The sequence below is a fragment of the Rhinatrema bivittatum genome, chromosome 6 (assembly GCF_901001135.1).
Source record: "Rhinatrema bivittatum chromosome 6, aRhiBiv1.1, whole genome shotgun sequence".
Classification (NCBI taxonomy): domain Eukaryota; kingdom Metazoa; phylum Chordata; class Amphibia; order Gymnophiona; family Rhinatrematidae; genus Rhinatrema; species Rhinatrema bivittatum.
Genome location: NC_042620.1, coordinates 103,421,642 through 103,436,467, shown reverse-complemented (window position 1 = coordinate 103,436,467; position 14,826 = coordinate 103,421,642). Strand labels below are relative to the sequence as shown.

Below are 14,826 nucleotides of genomic sequence, written 5' to 3'. Positions count from 1 at the left end.
GAATCATCTGTTCTGTATCAATAAGCTTCATGAACTTTCGAGACAATGCTTGCTCTGTCAACTTTGAAAGGAAGTGTAGATGACAGAAGTACTGGAGGTTGTATCTCAGAAAGGATACAGAAAGGCTAGAGATGGTTCAGAGAAAAGCAATTAGAATGGGTGGGGTTTGTACCAAAAGCATTATGAGATGAGACTGAAGGACTTTGATATATATGCCCTAGAAAAGAGGAGAGACAGGGAGAATATGATACCGACATTTAAATACCTGAAAGATATCAATCCACAAGATGCAAAGCTTTTTAAATGGATAGGAAGGAATCATGATATGAAGCTCCAAGGGAGTAGACACAGGAAGAATATCAGGAAATATTTTTTCATGGAAAAGGTGATGGATGACTGGAATGCCCTCCCAAAGGAGGTGGTGGAGATACAAATGATAATGGAATTTAAAAAGTGTGGGATAAACAGAGAGTTTCCCTACTAGAAAAGGAAATAGTAATGAAGTACTGGGGTAACCTTAATGGAGTGGGAGTTACAGCCCAGAACATGGGGTAACCTGTACAGAGTGGCAGTTACAACACTAAAAAACACGGGGGAAAGAGAAATGGGAGTTGGGTTCCTTGGAAGAATTTGTATGTGCATCTTTACAGAGTGGATGGACTGCTACTGGACAGGCTGCATGGGCCATTTTCGTATTTATCTGCCATCATTTACTAGGTCATTTTAGTTATCTTTCTATCTATCTATCTATCTATCTATTTATTTATTTATAAGTCACTTAAATCAAAGCCCTAAGTGTTACTGGTGAAAATTATTCAATATTGCTAATCTACAGAGGGCTTTTTATAATAGTGAATGAACCACTGCATCTTCCAACACAACAGGAGAAACAATCTCCCTCAATGATGAATTTATAATTGCCCTAATCCAATCTAATAGCTTATTCCCAGAAGTTTAATGAACTGAGAGGTCAAGAGTCCAAGATGGAAGTTTTTGAGTTGGTGTCTATAACAATTTCTTTTATTGTCTCACTTCATGTTATCTGAATTATTCAATACCCCCTCAGAAGAGAATTGAGGGGAAGGTAAAATCTCTCCAATCAAAGCAGCTGCTATCTTATCTCTAATTAATGCCACTTTATTCATTTAGGGGTAGATTTTAATACATGTGTGCATGCGTCCATGTGCACGCGCTTCCAGGCACGCACACATGGATGCGTCAATTTTATAACATGTGCGCACTGGTGCATGCATGTTATAAAATCGTTGGGCTGCACGCATGTGCGTGTGGTGCTTGCAAGGGGGGGGGAGAATTATGCAAGTTTTGCATGGCGATGCATCGTGGCCTTCCCCAATTCCTTCCCAGTCCACTCCACTTAAGGAGCGGACTGGGAGGGGAACTTTCCTACCTCCTACCCTAATCTCCCTTCCCCTTCCCCTCTCTTCCCCATCCCCAAAACCCTTTGCAGTAGCAACTTGCGCGTGCCAGGATTCCCTTCCCCGGTACAGAGGCAAATGGCCGCTGTACTGGCCACCTCCAGCCCCTTCCCATCCCCTGGATGGCCCCCTTTACAGGCCCCAGCACTTAATCACATACCAGGGTTTACGTGCGTGGTCGGGCCTGTTTGAAAATTGGCCCAGTGTGCGTAAGGCTCGGCCACGCAAGTAAACCCTGGAATTTACGCACGGGGCTGATTTAATATCTACCCGAAAATGATTAGCCAACATTTACTAGTTGGCCATTGATGAGAGCAAACTAGGGGAACCTAATGTTGGATTCATAAAACTCTTTACAACCAAAACATCCTTTTTGTTGAATTTTTAGCTTTAATAATTCTGTTGGATAAATCCATTTGTTTAACTTTCAGCAACTCATCATTATAAATTCAGAAATATACCTTACAGAACAATTTGTATGATTCTGCATGAGATTTTCACCATTTCCTTTCTAATTTATATTAGCCCTGTTTTAATTTCTGAATTTCCACCATCAACCAAAGTGTTGTTGGGTATTTTTCTCTAATACTGAAATGTCTAAGAGAAGTTATTGTATCTATGGTCTTTATCTCATTATTAAAAAACCCTTTAGAGCTCAAACGAACATGGGGTGAACACAGCCCTAAGTGCCAAGCAGGGCCAGCGCGTCCATTAGGCGAACTTCAGCGGTCGCCTAGCGCCAAGCCGTAGGGGGTGCCGAAGAGCAGCCACGTGGTGCCACAAGCGGAGCCTATCCCTCTCACGGCAAAGAGAAATAGAATCAGTTGGAGCGAAACAGGTAGGGGGGGGGGCCTGTTTGCCACGAGCGGGATAGGCCCCACTTGCGGCACCACGTGGCTGCTCTTCGGCGCCCCCTACAGCTCGGTGCCCTGAGAAGAACACAATTGGCGCCAAAACAGGTAGGGGGGGGGGGGCAGCAGTGCAAGGGTCGCCTAGGGTGGCCAATACTCTTGCATTGGCTCTGGTGCCAAGAGCATGCCATATTTGGAATCCCAAACTTTAAACATCTCAGGCTACACTCTTGGTACAGTAAAGTGAAAACAAGTTGTATATAAATCTCATTAGACTGTCATATGCTTTTATGCATCTCCTTTCCCATTATCACTGATTACAGGAAATTTATGTATGAAATAGAAAATATTTCCTATATATTCTCCCTGATTCATTTAAGAATGTCACAAAGTATCATCAGCACTACCAGACCTCTCAAGGTACTACTAATATGTTATTACGTTGAATTATGATTGCACTAAAATTTGGGTCAGAAGAGGCAGCTCATTATAGAAGTGAGAGTTTCTTGTACACATCAGAGTATAAATCTTTGAACAACAGCAAGTGCAGTGAGGAACACAAAGATAGATGAAGGTTTTATACAATTTTATACATCAATATGAATCGCTCAGTAAATCAGAGGCAAAGACTGATATTTTAAACTGCAAATCTGAATGCAGACCTCCCAGGTTATCAGGCATGTCTTAATATAGAAAAATAAAGGATAATTTTCAAACAAACATGCGTGGTGGCATATATGTGCTATATGGTCACGGGCAAATCTACATTAGTATTTTTTGACCTACGCATATGATATATATGCGTTTTATAGTATATGCGTATCTCTACTCCACAACATACATTTGTATTTAGGCTTACACATAAATACAGTCAATGCATTGAAAAAACAGACATCAATAAATTAAACATGCATACTTGTCCTACCTATTTTAAAAATTACGCATGTATACTTTACATGTGAAAATAAAGTACATGTTAATCAGTTGTTTACTCTTTCGAAAAGTACAAAGACCAGGGACACACTTAAAACAAATAAGAGAAAATATTGTTTTACTCCGTGCATAATTAAGCTTTGGAATTCGTTGCCAGCGGTTGGGGTGAAAGCTATTAGTATAGCTTTTTTTGGACGTTTCTGGAGGAAAAGTCCATTAACAATTATTAAGGAAGAGTTGCAGAAATCCACTGCTTACTCTTGGGATAAGCAGCTTGGAATCTATCTACCCCTTGGGATCCTGTCAAGTACTTGTGACCTGGCTTGGCCACTGCTGGAAACAGGATATTGGACTTAATGGACCCTTGGTCTGACCTAGTATGGCAAGCCTTATGATCTTATGTTCTTAAGTAGGACTTATGAAAATCAGTACATTTTAAGATGTATACATGCCAAGGAAATTGCCAGTTTAACCAAGTAGTAGTGTTGGGACCGGTCCTGTTCAATATCTTTGTGAGTGACATTGAGGATGGGATAGAAGGTAAGGTTTGTCTTTTTGCGGATGATAATAAGATCTGCAACAGAGTGGACATGCTGGAAGGAGTGGAGAGAATGAGATGGGATTTAAGGAAGCTGGAAGAGTGGTCGAAGATATAGCAGCTGAGATTCAATGCCAAGAAGTGCAGAGTCATGCATATGGGGTTTGGAAATCTGAAAGAACTGTATTTGATGGGGATGAAGGGCTGATGTGCACGGAGCAGGAGAGAGACCTTGGGGTGATAGTGTCTAATGATCTGAAGTCGGCGAATTAAATGTGACAAAACAATAGCTAAAGCCAGAAGAATGCTGGGTTGCATAGAGAGAGGAATATCTAGTAAGAGAAAGGAAGTGATGATCCCCTTGCACAGGGCCTTGGTGAGGCCTCACCTGGAGTACTGTGTTCAGTTCTGAAGACCGTATCTCCAAAGGGACAGAGACAGAATGAAGGCGGTCCAGAAAAGGACGACCAAAAAGATGGATGGTCTTCATAAAAGGACTTATGAGGAGAGATTGAATAACCTAAATATGTATACCCTGGAGGAGAAGAGGAGCAGGGGGTGATATGATACAGACTTTCAGATACTTGAAAGGTTTTAAAGATCCATGGTCAACAACAAACCTTTTCCGTTGGAAAAATATCAGTAGAACTAGGGGGTCATGATTTGAAACTCCACGGGGGAAGACTCAGAACCAATGTCAGGAACTATTTCTTCACGGAGAGGGTGGTGGATGCCTGGAATGCCCTTCTGGGGGAAGTGGTGAAGACTAAAACTGTGAAGGATTTCAAAGGGGCATGGGATAAACACTGTGGATCCATAAAGGCTAGAGCATGGGAATGAAGAGAAGAGCCATGAGGGTGGCTTGCTGGAATGGTGGATACTACCTGGTAATTACTACTCTTACTCAATAAGCCTTCACACGGTTAATGTAACTCCAACATTGCTCTCTGCTTCAATAGCAGGGGGAAATGTGGAAAAGAGGATTGCAACAACCAAAAAGGTCTGAACTACACAGTTTGGGTAAACAAATAAGCGTGGGGTTAGCTTGCTTATTGCGGCGGTTACTACCCTAAACCAATTAAGCCTGATACTTCACTTTGAATGTATAGTGCTGCTCTCTGCTTCAACAGCAGGGAGAAATGTGGAAAAGAGGATTTACATTCAGACAAGATCCAACAAGGCATTGATCTGTGCAGTCTGGGTAAACAAGCATCGGGGTAACTTGCTTGATGTGTTTCGATTTTGCTCACGTTAGGCCCGTGAGCAGCCTCTCACTTTTCTCTCACCACCAGCTTGCCTGCTCTCCCTGTGTTACGCGGCAGGGAGCTGCCGTCCTCTTTCCTCCGTGGTCTGGAGACCACCCATGTTCAGCTCCCACACAGCGGGCTTTGCTGCCATTACTCCATGCGTCCCGGAAGCCGCTGCTCACAGCTGCTGTCGCTGCCTGGAACCACCGCCATCGTTCCATCTTTGCGGCAGGAGCCTCAACGTAGCTTTTCCACCCTGCGGCCAGGAGGCCGCAGACGCTGTTCCTATGTGGCCCGGAGGCCACCATCATCCTCCATTTTCCAGTGCAGCATGGAGCCACCCTCAGCTTCCTCCTATGTGGCGGAGGCTACCCTGAAGCCTTCCTCCTTGCGGCAGGGAGCTGCAGATGCTGGGCCTGGTTTCACAGCCTAGTGCCGCTTCAGCTTCCTCTTCACAGCATGGTTGCTGTCCCTGGTCCTGCCTCCTTAGGTGTGGGGCCACGCCTCTCCTCCGTATTTAAAGGGCCAGTCCTTCTGGCTCCTCCTAGTGATGTCATCTTGGGTGTTTCCTCTTCAGCCCTACAAAAGAGTCCAGCCGTCAGTTCTTCATTGCCTTCGCAAGGAGTCAGTCATGGAGCTGGACTGCTCCTGGATCTTCCATTCCAGCTCTTCGGTCCAGGAGTCTCCGATGTCCTCCTCCGCTTCTTCAAGGCACTCTGTTCTTCATGGGAATTTCCTAGTCTTCATTTGTGGTTCCTGATCCTTCGTCTACATCTTCGTTCCATGTTTGGTCTCTCGCCAGATCTTAAGTCCTTGTCTTCAGATGTCTTCATCATCCAACCCTCCTGATGTCCTCACCTTCAGATCTTCCTGAAGTCCTCGCCTTCTGATGTCCTGTCCTTCCTGAGGTCCATCGTCCATTTGTTCTGCCTCTCTGAGCCACCTCGATGCTCTTGGTTGAGTGACCTGGGGGTCCGAAGTCCAGATGTTCAGATGTCTTTGATGTCTCATTCTCCAGTTCTCTCTACACCTCCATGATGCTCTTGACTGAGTGCCCTGGGGGTTGAAGTCTAGATATCCTGATGTTCCAGACGTCTTCAAGTCAAGTTGTCCTCGTCTTCAGATCATTTTGACGTCTTCGTCTTCAGTTTTTTCGCTGTTAAGCGTTCAGACCTTTTTGGCTCCTTCAAGGAAGCCTTCAGACTCTTTGGATCCCTCGTCAGGGTAGCCTTCTTCTCAGATGTCCTGGTTCTGGATTTACCTCCTAATGGGCCGTCCTCTCTTCAATCTTCAGTCTTGACCTTCTGATTCATCTTCTGCGCTGGGTCTGAAGCCTCTGCTTCTTCAGGTTGGTCTGCACCGATCACGCCGGGTTCCCATAGCTCAGTCCAGGATGGTTGCCACTACGAATCTTGGCCAGATTCCTTCATACTGAGTTTTAACTCTTCTGTCGTCTATCTACTCATCAAGTGCCTTCATCAATGTCCCTGATGTTCTTCTCTTCAGCCTTGCCTCAACCTTATCAAGTACCTTCGTCTGACCCTGTCTTTAAGTATCATCTGACCCTGTCTTCAAGTATCGTCTGATCATGTCTTCAAGAGTCCTTGTCTGATTGTGTCTTCAGTCTTTAAGTCTTGTTCCAGTTCCATCATCTGCCCTCGACCTCTGTCCATCCTGACACATTTGCTGTTCCCGTATGGCACGTCTGAAAAGGCTATCGAGTGGCCGGAGGGCTACCCCAGAGACCAGCATTGCGTTGTTGGGTCTCTACTGATGCGTCAGGTTCGGCGGAGGTCCGAGTCCCTGGTCTTCAGCCTGTCTGCCTGTGCTTGGACACGTCTCACCTGCCTCGGCACTTCTACGGAGCTCTCTGCAGTCGCGTCGTGGTCCAAGGGCACACGACTCTCCCTGGAATTGGGATCGCTCCCTAGCGCTCTCGGAACATGATGCAGCAGTTACTACCCTTAACCATTAAGCCTTATGCTCACCTTTGATGCAACTCCAACATTACTCTCTGCATCAATGGCAGGTGGTAGCAGTAAATTTGAATCAAACATTACCAACAAGGGCTCTGAACTTGGTGGTCGGTGAAAGTGTGGGAGCTTTCTGGGCAGACTGGATGCACCGATTGGTCTTTTTCTGCCGTCATTTCTATGTTTCTATGTTTAATTCACCCAGTTCTCAAACCCAGTCAGCACTACACAATAAACATATTTAATATCACTTACCCCAGATAATTAACAGGTGTAAAATTACATAAGTATGCAAAACTATGTGTGTGTCTTTTAAAATAGCAACTTTTGTGCATAAATGTTGGCCTCGCCCCTAGAACACCCCTACACTGCCCCTGTTTTATGCATATGTGGAGCATGAACGTGATAATATGTATGTATTATTTAACATACTAATTACGGCAGAAAAGGACGAAATGGTCCATCCAGTCTGCCCATCCAAGCTTCTTATGGTAGCATCTGCCGTGTCATGCAGGTTACCTCCATTTTCTTCTTGAAGGTAGCAAATGCTGCTCTTTGTAGTTATGCCAAACCTTATGATAACCCATAAAAATTTAGGTTTAGGGGTCGGGGCTGGTAGGGTATAAGGAAGGCAGGCTAGGTAGGGGAAAACTGGGAGGGAACTTGGAAATGGGGCAAAATTTCCAGAGGGAATAGATTTTGGGAACCCCTAAATTTCAAGAGGGAATTGGGGGGGGGGGGGGGGGGTTTACAGTAACTGATAAGACTGATCACATAGTTACTGGCTGAAGCATTTATTTCTAGAGTATGGGTTTACCAAGGGAAAAGTATATTCTGTGTCAGATCATTTTTGTTGAGTAAGTGCTTCAGTAAAATACTTTGTGGTGGAACACTAGTCAACGTGTCCCTCTGTTTCTTTTATTACACTTGGAGATTGACACATAGCACCCAAGGTCTAGGAGGTTTATTCTCCCACAGAGAACCCCCCTCCAAATATGTTAAAAAAAGAGAAAAAGGAAAAAATGCAATATTATGCAGAGACTTAGCCCCGATATAAGAACATAAGAACATAAGAAAATGCCATACTGGGTCAGACCAAGGGTCCATCAAGCCCAGCATCCTGTTTCCAACAGTGGCCAATCCAGGCCATAAGAACCTGGCAAGTAACCAAAAACTAAGTCTATTCCATGTAACCATTGCTAATGGCAGTGGCTATTCTCTAAGTGAACTTAATAGCAGGTAATGGACTTCTCCTCCAAGAACTTATCCAATCCTTTTTTAAACACAGCTATACTAACTGCACGAACCACATTCTCTGGCAACAAATTCCAGAGTTTAATTGTGCGTTGAGTAAAAAAGAACTTTCTCCGATTAGTTTTAAATGTGCCCCATGCTAACTTCATGGAGTGTCCCCTAGTCTTTCTACTATCCGAAAGAGTAAATAACCGATTCACATCTACCCGTTCTAGACCTCTCATGATTTTAAACACCTCTATCATATCCCCCCTCAGACGTCTCTTCTCCAAGCTGAAAAGTCCTAACCTCTTTAGTCTTTCCTCATAGGGGAGTTGTTCCATTCCCCTTATCATTTTGGTAGCCCTTCTCTGTACCTTCTCCATCGCAATTATATCTTTTTTGAGATGCGGCGACCAGAATTGTACACAGTATTCAAGGTGCGGTCTCACCATGGAGCGATACAGAGGCATTATGACATTTTCCGTTTTATTCATCATTCCTTTTCTAATAATTCCCAACATTCTGTTTGCTTTTTTGACTGCCGCAGCACACTGAACCGATGATTTCAATGTGTTATCCACTATGACACCTAGATCTCTTTCTTGGGTTGTAGCACCTAATATGGAACCCAACATCGTGTAATTATAGCATGGGTTATTTTTCCCTATATGCATCACCTTGCACTTATCCACATTAAATTTCATCTGCCATTTGGATGCCCAATTTTCCAGTCTCACAAGGTCTTCCTGCAATTTATCACAATCTGCTTGTGATTTAACTACTCTGAACAATTTTGTGTCATCTGCAAATTTGATTATCTCACTCGTCGTATTTCTTTCCAGATCATTTATAAATATATTGAACAGTAAGGGTCCCAATACAGATCCCTGAGGCACTCCACTGTCCACTCCCTTCCACTGAGAGAATTGCCCATTTAATCCTACTCTCTGTTTCCTGTCTTTTAGCCAGTTTGCAATCCACAAAAGGACATCGCCACCTATCCCATGACTTTTTACTTTTCCTAGAAGCCTCTCATGAGGAACTTTGTCAAACGCCTTCTGAAAATCCAAGTATACTATATCTACCGGTTCACCTTTATCCACATGTTTATTAACTCCTTCAAAAAAGTGAAGCAGATTTGTGAGGCAAGACTTGCCCTGGGTAAAGCCATGCTGACTTTGTTCCATTAAACCATGTCATAAGAACATAAGAACATAAGAAAATGCCATACTGGGTCAGACCAAGGGTCCATCAAGCCCAGCATCCTGTTTCCAACAGTGGCCAATCCAGGCCATAAGAACCTGGCAAGTACCCAAAAACTAAGTCTATTCCATGTAACCATTGCTAATGGCAGTGGCTATTCTCTAAGTGAACTTAATAGCAGGTAATGGACTTCTCCTCCAAGAACTTATCCAATCCTTTTTTAAACACAGCTATACTAACTGCACGAACCACATTCTCTGGCAACAAATTCCAGAGTTTAATTGTGCGTTGAGTAAAAAAGAACTTTCTCCGATTAGTTTTAAATGTGCCCCATGCTAACTTCATGGAGTGTCCCCTAGTCCTTCTACTATCCGAAAGAGTAAATAACCGATTCACATCTACCCGTTCTAGACCTCTCATGATTTTAAACACCTCTATCATATCCCCCCTCAGTCGTCTCTTCTCCAAGCTGAAAAGTCCTAACCTCTTTAGTCTTTCCTCATAGGGGAGTTGTTCCATTCCCCTTATCATTTTGGTAGCCCTTCTCTGTACCTTCTCCATCGCAATTATATCTTTTTTGAGATGCGGCGACCAGAATTGTACACAGTATTCAAGGTGCGGTCTCACCATGGAGCGATACAGAGGCATTATGACATTTTCCGTTTTATTCATCATTCCTTTTCTAATAATTCCCAACATTCTGTTTGCTTTTTTGACTGCCGCAGCACACTGAACCGACGATTTCAATGTGTTATCCACTATGACACCTAGATCTCTTTCTTGGGTTGTAGCACCTAATATGGAACCCAACATCGTGTAATTATAGCATGGGTTATTTTTCCCTATATGCATCACCTTGCACTTATCCACATTAAATTTCATCTGCCATTTGGATGCCCAATTTTCCAGTCTCACAAGGTCTTCCTGCAATTTATCACAATCTGCTTGTGATTTAACTACTCTGCACAATTTTGTGTCATCTGCAAATTTGATTATCTCACTCGTCGTATTTCTTTCCAGATCATTTATAAATATATTGAACAGTAAGGGTCCCAACACAGAACCCTGAGGTACTCCACTGTCCACTCCCTTCCACTGAGAAAATTGCCCATTTAATCCTACTCTCTGTTTCCTGTCTTTTAGCCAGTTTGCAATCCACGAAAGGACATCGCCACCTATCCCATGACTTTTTACTTTTCCTAGAAGCCTCTCATGAGGAACTTTGTCAAACGCCTTCTGAAAATCCAAGTATACTATATCTACCGGTTCACCTTTATCCACATGTTTATTAACTCCTTCAAAAAAGTGAAGCAGATTTGTGAGGCAAGACTTGCCCTGGGTAAAGCCATGCTGACTTTGTTCCATTAAACCATGTCTTTCTATATGTTCTGTGATTTTGATGTTTATAACACTTTCCACTATTTTTCCTGGCACTGAAGTCAGGCTAACCGGTCTGTAGTTTCCCGGATCGCCCCTGGAGCCCTTTTTAAATATTGGGGTTACATTTGCTATCCTCCAGTCTTCAGGTACAATGGATGATTTTAATGATAAGTTACAAATTTTTACTAATAGGTCTGAAATTTCATTTTTTAGTTCCTTCAGAACTCTGGGGTGTATACCATCCGGTCCAGGTGATTTACTACTCTTCAGTTTGTCAATCAGGCCTACCACATCTTCTAGGTTCACCGTGATTTGATTCAGTCCATCTGAATCATTACCCATGAAAACCTTCTCCATTACGGGTACCTCCCCAACATCCTCTTCAGTAAACACCGAAGCAAAGAAATCATTTAATCTTTCCGCGATGGCCTTATCTTCTCTAAGTGCCCCTTTAACCCCTCGATCATCTAATGGTCCAACTGACTCCCTCACAGGCTTTCTGCTTCGGATATATTTAAAAAAGTTTTTTACTGTGAGTTTTTGCCTCTACAGCCAACTTCTTTTCAAATTCTCTCTTAGCCTGTCTTATCAATGTCTTACATTTAACTTGCCAATGTTTATGCTTTATCCTATTTTCTTCTGTTGGATCCTTCTTCCAATTTTTGAATGAAGATCTTTTGGCTAAAATAGCTTCTTTCACCCTCCCCTTTTAACCATGCCGGTAATCGTTTTGCCTTCTTTCCACCTTTCTTAATGTGTGGAATACATCTGGACTGTGCTTCTAGAATGGTATTTTTTAACAATGACCACGCCTCTTGGACATTTTTTACTTTTGTAGCTGCTCCTTTCAGTTTTTTTGTAACAATTTTTCTCATTTTATCAAAGTTTCCCTTTTGAAAGTTTAGCACGAGAGCCTTGGATTTGCACACTGTTCCTTTTCCAGTCATTAAATCAAATTTGATCATATTATGATCACTATTGCCAAGCGGCCCCACCACCGTTACCTCTCTCACCAAGTCCTGTGCTCCACTGAGAATTAGATCTAAAATTGCTCCCTCTCTCGTCGGTTCCTGAACCAATTGCTCCATAAAGCTATCATTTATTCCATCCAGGAACGTTATCTCTCTAGCGTGACCCGATGATACATTTACCCAGTCTATATTGGGGTAATTGAAGTCTCCCATTATTACTGCACTACCAATTTGGTTAGCTTCCCTAATTTCTCTTAGCATTTCACTGTCCATCTCACCATCTTGACCAGGTGGACGGTAGTATACCCCTATCACTGTAGTCTTCCCTGATACACAAGGGATTTCTACCCATAAAGATTCAATTTTGTATTTAGTCTCATGCAGGATGTATATCCTGTTGGACTCTATGCCATCCCGGACATAAAGCGCCACACCTCCTCCCGACTGCTCCTCTCTGTCATTGCGATATAATTTGTACCCCGGTATAGCACTGTCCCATTGGTTATCCTCTTTCCACCATGTCTCTGAGATGCCAATTAAGTCTATGTCATCATTTACTGCTATACATTCTAGTTCTCCCATCTTACTTCTTAGACTTCTGGCATTAGCATACAAACATTTCAAGTTTGTTTTTTGATTGTATTTTTATTCTGCTTTTTAATTGATAGGGATAAGTTACAATTTTTTAGCTCAGGTGAGTTTTTAGTTACAGGCACTTGGACTACTTTTCTAATTATTGGAACCTCACTGTCGGGATGCCCTAATTCTAATGCATCATTAGTATCCTTTAAAGATACATCTCTCCGAACCATGCGCTGCTGAGCGACTGTCGGCTTTCCCCTTTGTTCTAGTTTAAAAGCTGCTCTATCTCCTTTTTAAAGGTTAGCGCCAGCAGTCTGGTTCCACCCTGGTTAAGGTGGAGCCCATCCCTTCGGAAGAGACTCCCCCTTCCCCAAAAGGTTCCCCAGTTCCTAACAAAACTGAATCCCTCTTCCTTGCACCATCGTCTCATCCACGCATTGAGACTCCGGAGCTCTGCCTGCCTCTGGTGACCTGCGCGTGGAACAGGGAGCATTTCAGAGAATGCTACCCTGGAGGTTCTGGATTTAATCTTTCTACCTAAGAGCCTAAATTTGGCTTCCAGAACCTCCCTCCCACATTTTCCTATGTCGTTGGTGCCCACGTGTACCACGACAGCCGGCTCCTCCCCAGCACTGTCTAAAATCCTATCTAGGTGACGCGTGAGGTCCGCCACCTTCGCACCAGGTAGGCATGTTACCAGGCGATCCTCACGCCCACCCGCCACCCAGCTATCTACATTCCTAATAATCGAATCACCAACTATGACGGCCGACCTAACCCTTCCCTCCTGGGCAGTAGGCCTTGGGGAGATATCCTCAGTGCAAAAGGACAATGCATCACCTAGAGAGCAGGTCCTTGCTACAGGATCCTTTCCTGCTACATCTGGTTGGTGCTCTCCCATTATGAGACCTTCTTCCTCCAAGGCAGCACCAGGGCTGCCAGTCTGAAGTTGGGACTGGACTACTATGTCCCTGAAGGTCTCATCTATATACCTCTCTGTCTCCCTCAGCTCCTCCAGGTCTGCCACTCTAGCCTCCAGAGATCGGACTCGTTCTCTGAGAGCCAGGAGCTCTTTGCATCGCATGCACATGTACAACTTCTCACCGGTGGGTAAAAAATCATACATGTGACACTCGATGCAAAAGACTGGGAAGCCCCCCTCTTGCTGCTGGACTGCTGCCTTCATCTCAATTTTGATCAGTTCCTAGTTAAGTTTTAGGTTGCTATGGGAGTAGGAATGTGTCTAAGTTCCTTTAAATGTATTAGTGAATTCACTATATGTCTGGTAGTGGCCTACTGGGGTCTGATCGAATTCTCAATAAAGTTTTTGTTGATGGGGTTTTTTTTGTTTTTTTTTTGTGCAAGTGGCACCTGCCTATAAATTAAGGGATGAGCTTGGGGTGGGTGGGCGAGGGGTGGGAGGGTTGGGAATTACAAACAGTCTAACTTTAGTTAGTCAGCCTGAGTGACTCACAGATCCCTTGATTAACAAATGTTGTTCCCTATTCAAACCTAATCACACTACCTCAACACCTTTCCAAGGTAAGTAACTGAGCTGAACTATTCAACTTTTTTACTTTGGTATATACTGCTCCTAGCTTATTTCTAGCTTCTGGCTACTTTTTGTGGTTTTTTTTTTTTTTGTTTTTCAATACAATGCACTCAGTTATTATTAAATAAAACACTTAGCTCTTTAAAAGTCTGGAGGACACTTTAATAGTCAGGCAGACTTTTAAAAAATAAACACACTACCTACTGCTACCTTATTGACTGACTAAAAATACAAACAGTCTAACTTGTGTATTCACTGCCTACCTACTGCTACCTTATTGACTGACTATTTAAAAATGCAAACAGTCTAACTTGTTTATTCACTGCCTGACTATTAAAGGCACAAACACACAAACACACTAAATAATATTATAAAGATTAATTTTAAAAACCTGATGCTCGCTTTAATTAGGGGATGCACAAATGTGTCGGGCTCGTGCACGCTGAGTGGATTTTAAAAGCCATGCGTAAATGCCACAGTGCTCACATCTTGGAAGTTTTCAAAAAGGGGTGGAGTATGGGTGTGGTCTGGGTGCATGGGCATTTTGGGGCATGAACCTAAAATGTGTGTGTAAATACTCACACGCTCTGGCATGCGCCAGCGTGCCCTGCCATGTAATTTTACTTCTGCTGTGGATTCTATGAAAGTTATAAAATAAAGATAAATAGGTAGATCGGTGAGGTTTTAAGGGTAATTAGAGAAGTGAAGGCTATCAAACTGGGTGGGGGGGGGGGGAGTTTGAAGGCCCTATCTTAACTGGGCACACTGTGGACAAACTGGTAAAATTGGCATGCACCCCTTATAAAATCCCCCGATGTAAGCGGTAGAAGTGGCATTTCCATGCACTTGCAGGTGCCCACTTAAAATTTGGCACCTGCACGCAGCTAGGCTATTTTATAACATGCATGCAAATTATGAAATAAT

General features: G+C 43.4%; 1 long non-coding RNA gene across 1 annotated transcript in view; it reads right to left on the bottom strand.

Moving 5' to 3' along the window:
- LOC115093630 overlaps positions 1 to 14,826 on the bottom strand; it is a 649,997-nt gene that overhangs the window by 28,659 nt on the left and 606,512 nt on the right. The window lies entirely within an intron of this gene.